Source organism: Poecilia reticulata, linkage group LG11 (assembly GCF_000633615.1).
Source record: "Poecilia reticulata strain Guanapo linkage group LG11, Guppy_female_1.0+MT, whole genome shotgun sequence".
Lineage (NCBI taxonomy): Eukaryota > Metazoa > Chordata > Actinopteri > Cyprinodontiformes > Poeciliidae > Poecilia > Poecilia reticulata.
Window position 1 is genome coordinate 4,555,239 of NC_024341.1, and position 6,760 is coordinate 4,561,998.

At 40.5% G+C, this 6,760-nt stretch overlaps 1 protein-coding gene across 3 annotated transcripts in view; it reads left to right on the forward strand.

Annotated features, from left to right (window-relative positions):
• The window catches only part of LOC103472035 (hippocalcin-like protein 1), a 45,607-nt gene that overhangs the window by 1,287 nt on the left and 37,560 nt on the right, over positions 1 to 6,760 (forward strand). The window lies entirely within an intron of this gene.

A 6,760-nucleotide genomic window follows, 5' to 3' on the forward strand; every position in this document is an offset into this window, starting at 1 on the left:
ACACTATAACACACACACACACATATATATATATATATATATATATAGAGAGAGAGAGAGAGAGAGAGAGAGAGAGAGAGAGATTGTATTAAATGTTCTTGTGTTTTCCTAAATCTTACCATTTGTTTAGTGATCTGCTGCTATTTGGTTCAGTCTTGGTTCTGATTGGCTGTTATTTTGCCAGTATTTGCAAGGAATACTCTGATTGGATGAAAAAGGCCTGCCTGTGATTGGCTGATGGTGTGGCTCCCTTATATGTGAAGTTGTAAACGCACAAGCCACACATTATTCTTCATTCACAGATATGTGCGCTATGTTAGTGTCACTGCTCCCTCATGTTGCCGACACAAATTAGTGTCTTATGCAGAAGGTTGCTCTTACAACTTATTCATGCTAGTTAGCATTCTGCCTCATCTAGCCACGGCTAGGCTTATGAATATTGGCTGAATTCTTAAACAGAAACTGTCCAACATTTTTTATAATTTATTTGTGACTTGTTTTATTTGATGCAGTTTCTAGTTGTTTCTATACTTGTAGGCAGGTATAGAGAGGTTTTGGAGTTTGTGTGATTAAAAAAAAAAAAAAGACACCTGAGCTCAGAGTACCTTTGTGTTCACATACAAACCATAATGTATCACCAGTGCACTTTCAGTTGTTTCACAAAAGAAAAAAGAAAAGCTTTTTAATTCATCTTTGCTATAGTTACTAGTGCATAAAAAACCTATTTAACCCTCCTTAGCACAACACTCAAAAGGAGCGCAGCAGATATCACGGTCAGACAGTGGAGAAACAGTGGCGGTTTCTCCACCAGATTCCAAAATCACATAAACAACAACAACCGTTGTTTATGTTGTGTTTCAGGATGTGCAGGGAAGATGTTTTTTTGTGGTATTTGTTTTGCTATAATGCAGTGAGAGTGATACAGTACTGGGTTGGGAGGGTTAACTGGAGCAGAAAACCAATTTCAGTGGTGTGGTTTTCTCATGGTGTTGCAAGAGTAGGAACATATATAGCCAATATCAGTTAAGTATCAGTTATTTCAGCAATGGTAATATAGGCTTCTGATATCGGCCCAAATTTTCATATTGATGCATCGATACTCATAGATGTTCTCCTGAGTCATTTTATCCTTGTCGTAGATAAGAAAAATGAGACTCTCCTAGTGATTGACAGCAGTTTCAAGAGCTAGGCAAACAAGATAAGAGTCAGGAGTCCCATACCCCCCACCTCATCTGAGACATACAACGGTGCATCTTTTGATTATCAGCTGCCAGGGAAGCGCTCACAACCTGCAACTTAACAAGCCTGACTCTACCTCTGCCACGCTGCATTGATAGCACGATACATTTGCCCCGCACATCTTCTTCTCCTAAATGCCACCCAGCTGTTGCACGCCTTCCGTGTATAATCCTCTGGGTTTGAACAAGTTTCTGTCAGGCTTTGCGTCATGCGCAGGCAAGTGGAATTAGGACTGAAAGTCATCTGTTTAGTCGTTTTAAAGAGGAGTCAGAGTCTCGTCGTGTCACTGCCATCAGTCTCTACAGCAGGGTGATGGCGAAGTGAGCAGCCAATGCGTTTGACTCCGGGTTAATGGGAACGTCGAGGTGTGGGATCTTTCTCTCACAAAACCGACGTAGCGAGCTGCAGAGAGATGCTCAAACGTGTTCGAATCAGGCAGGACTTTGCCGCCTATGCTTCGTTGGGTCGAGGCGTTGTTTAGGCCGCATGTGCTTATGCTCGTCTAGTTGTTACATAAGAGGATAAATGTGCGCTGGAGCACTACTCTCTGTGTCACTTAGACTCATAAGCGCGCGCACACGCAAAGCCCTCCTTCTGCTTGTATGCCACCAGAGGAGGTTTCAACAAGGAGGCATCATATCCCACAAACACAACAGATGTTGTGGTTAAGGTGCGTCAACGAGGGACCCGCTTTGGCTTTTCTGCCGTGTGTACAATGTCTTTCTATCTGTGTCCCGTTCTCTACGCTGTCACATTAACATGACCAATGCAGCTCTTCTCATATAAGCGACCTTGGTTTCATATGACGCTGCCAGAAATCTTGACACGCTGCCCCCTCTACTAGCATGCGTTGAATACATAAGTACCAAAGTGACTTTGAAACCAGGATTCATTCTTGTCACGTGACCACAGACCGAGGCACAACATCTCAGAGCTCCTTTTTCTAACCTACTGTACATTATACTGCTGTTGATTTACACAGGGGATAAGATCATTGCTGTCTTTTTTCTGGAAATCTTCATTTTTCCATATTTTCAGGGGTTCAGAAACAACACAAGGGCCAAATCTTCTCCAGTGACAATTCTGAGGTTGTTTTAATTGGAAAAAAAACATTAAACACTGTAACAATGGTGTAAAGGAATAAAATCCTACCCTGAAATTAATTTTATTGGGATTTGTTGCGATTGACCAATACAAAGTAACGCACAATGGTAGAAGGAAAAGGGCGTATGGCTTTCAGTGTTTTTCTACAACACAAGTGAAAAGTATGGCATATGTGGGTATGTAGTCCCACATAGTTATTACATAGTAAAATCACTTTCTATGGCTTTCTTTTAACATTAAGCATTCCTGACACTCTTAACATACAAGTCAGACTTTTGAGTGAACTAATAGTGTGACTAATCGTTGGGAGTATCAAAGTCAAGGGGGTTGAATATAACATTTGCATGCCATATGTTTCTGATTTTATTTATAACTGGTTCAGCAAGTAAAGTGATCATCTTGCAGGTGATTGCAGGTGATCATCTCGCTACGTCGGTTTGGAGACTGTGGGTGCGATTCCAGCTTCCAAGTCTTCTGTTTATGTGCCCTGGAGCAAGGCACTTAGTCCCAAGTTATGGTCTATGAATGTGTACACACAAACAGCCCTTTCAGTGGTCAGTATGACTATAAACTCAGTCCATTTGAACACTTTCCTTTTTAGTTTATCAGTATGCACCATTTTGTCTTTATGCATAAACACCCAGTAAAACAGACTATAAGAAAAATGCAGAAATGTTTAAGGTGTTCAAATGACTCTGCAAAGAATAGTAGATGTTTGGACCAATGGCAGCACAGAACAGAGGGGAAATGGAAGCTTTTCTTTTTCCGCCGAGTTATATCACTTGTTAATTAGCAAACAGCGAGTAGTCACATTCTCATCATCGTGATGCTGTGGTTTGCTTCCCATTTCCTGCCAATAGCCAGTATTCCCAATCCCCTTCACATCCTCTGTCTCTTTCGCTTCACTTCACTTTCTACGTTTGTAAAACTAAGAGACAGATGACACCGTTTGTCCTGTTATGGATCCTTGCAAATAAAACCAAACTGGTAAAAGACTTTAATTGTGCACATTGAAGTCAAACGATTGACATTTTGCTCTTGAACAATGGCGATGTAAATATTGAGAGTGTATCTTGGCTTTAATTACTAAAAGCAAGAGAATGTCATCAGGCGCCTCTGCAGCGTGTTTGAATTCACCAGATAATTCGGAACTGATGAGTTTGGTAGCAAGCAAAACTTCAGATTTTCTGACTCCCGCATCGGCCAGGTTGGACATGCATCGAATGCTTAAAACGCTTAAAACGCGAAATGCGCCACAAGACGTTGATATGCCCTGGACGCACCAACACATAAAAACTAAACCAGATGCCTTGACGCTCAAATTGCATTCGGTCTTAGCGCAGCATTTGATTTACATAATCACATCAATCCAGTCAAATTTGCTGATTCAAATTTAGTTGCATAAATTCTAATTTGATCTTGTATGATAAAACGCAGTTAAATTTAAGTTTATATTCGCAGTTGGTTAAAGCTCAAAATGGAAAGAATTCATATTTCATATTTCTACAACCAAAATGATCAATCTCAGTATGGTGGTTTGTGTGCACTGTCTGCTCTTGTACTCTAGTGAAGCACCGGCCACTGTATAGTGCTTCTGTCTTGATCCTTTAAGTAATCTGGATTAATGTTGCAGTTCTTTTAAAAAAAGAGTAAAAGTACAACAGGGAAGGTTGTGATATGATGAGTAGGACTGTGATGTCACTCCCAATTGTGTTTGACTTTTGGCACAAAATCTTTAAAAAAGGATTTAAAATTACTTTTCCATATTCTGAAGGCCCTTTCATTTCCATGATGCAGAAATAAAGAGTAAAACATGGAATATGGTGGAATTTGTCTGAAATGTTTTTTTCTTTTTTTACTAAAAAAGGTCAATTTTGTTTACCGAGACTTAATAATAATGTATTTTAATACGGTTTCAGTTGAGTTTTTTTTTTTTTTTTGTCTGTTTTGTTCATTGCTTTTGGCTGCTTTGTTTTATTTTCAATATTTAAAATGTCTTCCAGTTCCAGTGCTCTTTACAAAATTAAAGTTTATTGGACCGTGAGAGGCCGAATTTGTATTATGCCGTTGTCGATACATCACTTGAAAATGGTTTAAAAACGACAATATTATCATTTATCACAATAAATACTCAAGCAATTTGTCATCCAGCAAAATGTGTTATCGTGACAGGTCTGGTTATCAGAACTATTGTATTTTCACACACGTTGAAATGAGTGCTGTGTGGCTGTCAGGGGTTCATCTGAGGTCTGTGTTTCGCAATAATCTGGCCTGACCCTCCCTGTTAGGGGGCGACTCCTGCCCTGTCAGACGCCCAGCCCGGTTATCCCGGTAGACTGAGAGAGCGACTGCTCTGCAGGGGGTGGATGATTCAGAGCAGAAAAGAACACTCCCAACCCCAAATTCTTCCAATCAGCCAGAGGTGACGCTTGGATTAGGATTATCTTGGAGCCAGCAGAGTTTACGGGGCTGTAAAAAGCATTTACCCTTCACAGAATTTGCTTTTTTACTTATTTTTCTTAATCAAGCTTAAATTAAAATTTAGATCTTGAGACAAACTTTTATATCAGACAGAGTTTTTATTAGAGGGGGAAAGCTATAAGACACAGGTGTCAAACTCCAGTCCTGGAGGGCCACTGCCCTGCAACTTTTAGATGTGCCTCTGCTGCACCACACCTGAATAGAATAATCAGGTCGTTAGCAAGGCTCTGGAGAACTGATCTACACAAGGAGGAGGTAATTAAGCCATTTCATTCCAGTGTTTTGTACCTGTGGCACATCTAAAAACTGCAGGACAGCGGCCCTAGACGACTGGAGTTTGACATCCCTACTATAAGAGAATCAAAAGTCTGTCCATCTCAGGTTTGGGATAAATATATTGCTATAAACCTCAAGAATTGAAATAAAAAAAATGTTGCGATGGTTGAAAATAATACAAATTGAGTCGAGTTAGGCAAGTTTATTTGTTAAGCACATTTCAGCAACAAGGCAGTTCAAAGTGCTTTACATCCCAAAAACATAACACACTGACCAATTTGATCAATACTGCAGTTCTGAATCAAAGGCAATTCTAAGCAGGCGGGTTTTAGCCTTCATTTAAAGGAACTCAGTATTTTGGCAGGTTTGAAGTTTTCTGGAAGTTTCTTTTGTTTTTGGTGCGTAGAACTGAGGCTCTTGTAAGGCCTAGTTAAAGTCTACAGTAACCGAGATGCAGTGGAATGTCCTTAATCGGAGTTCATTCTTAAATTCCTTCCAGTGCGGCTGAATTAAATTGTTCTGCAACAAATTAAGGGGCCACATTTCTTCCAAAGGAAATAGATTTAAATGATGAATAAATGACGCTCGATTGTTGTTTTTGATACCAAGTGTGGTACAAACAGGCTAATTATTTTTTTCCCACTTGTGGCCAAGTTACCTTGGTTTGATATTCAACTCTCTTTCATGATCTGAAACATTTAAATGTTAAAAAAGAAAAAAAAAACAGGAAAAGCAGAAGAAACCTGTGGGTGGAAATGCATTACTACAGAGAATTTGCTCGAGTGAATCATCCTGACAAAAACCAGGTATTATCATTCAGATCCCAGTTCACCAACAGACTGCAGCTGTCTGCTGTTCCACGAAGCAAATGAGACATGGAGGTTGAGCAGCACAGACCTCATCACAGGGAAGTCCAGCTTCCTCGTCTCCTGTGAATTCAGACGAAAAGACGCGGCTACAGAATAATCTGACCGGGCAATTGGTAGCGGCTCCAATCTTTGTTTTTCTTTTTTTTTTCCCCACTTACAAAACCAAACACAGATTGAACAAGAAAGCGCGGCCAAGGACGTTTGAAATGGAAGGGAATGAGGGGAAATCAAAAAGAAAGGAGGTAATGAGAAGTTTAGAGCAGAGGTTTTAATAAGTAACAGTAATCGCGCTAGCTAGCAGCCGGTCTTCTCCTCCCGTAGCCATTAGGAGGCTGAGAGGGCAACCAATTACTCCCAGAGCTCTGCATGCTCCGCGGCTAATGATGCCGAGGGGGGGAGAGGGTGTGTGTGTGTACGTGTGTGTTCTGTTGCTGAATACAACACCTCTGCATTTGTTACAAAGGGCGTGGCTGAGAACACACTTTGACCAACACCTCTGCTGAGATCATAATTCTCCTGTGCATCTAGCACTTGACCCTCACGTCTTCCCATACCTCTAAATGATGGCTTTCTTTTTTTTTTCTCTCACTTGGTCGTGGTTTCAGAAAGAAAAAAGGGGCTCAATTAGTTCTATTCATTTAGATATAAAAGCATCTCCTGTCCCACTGACACTTTTCTACTCAGGAAGATTTCTCTTGGTCCAGATCTCTCTCACACTCCTAAAGACTATGCAAGAAATTCTCCAATTCCTGGTAAAACAACTGACACCCCATCACTTACATATATATATA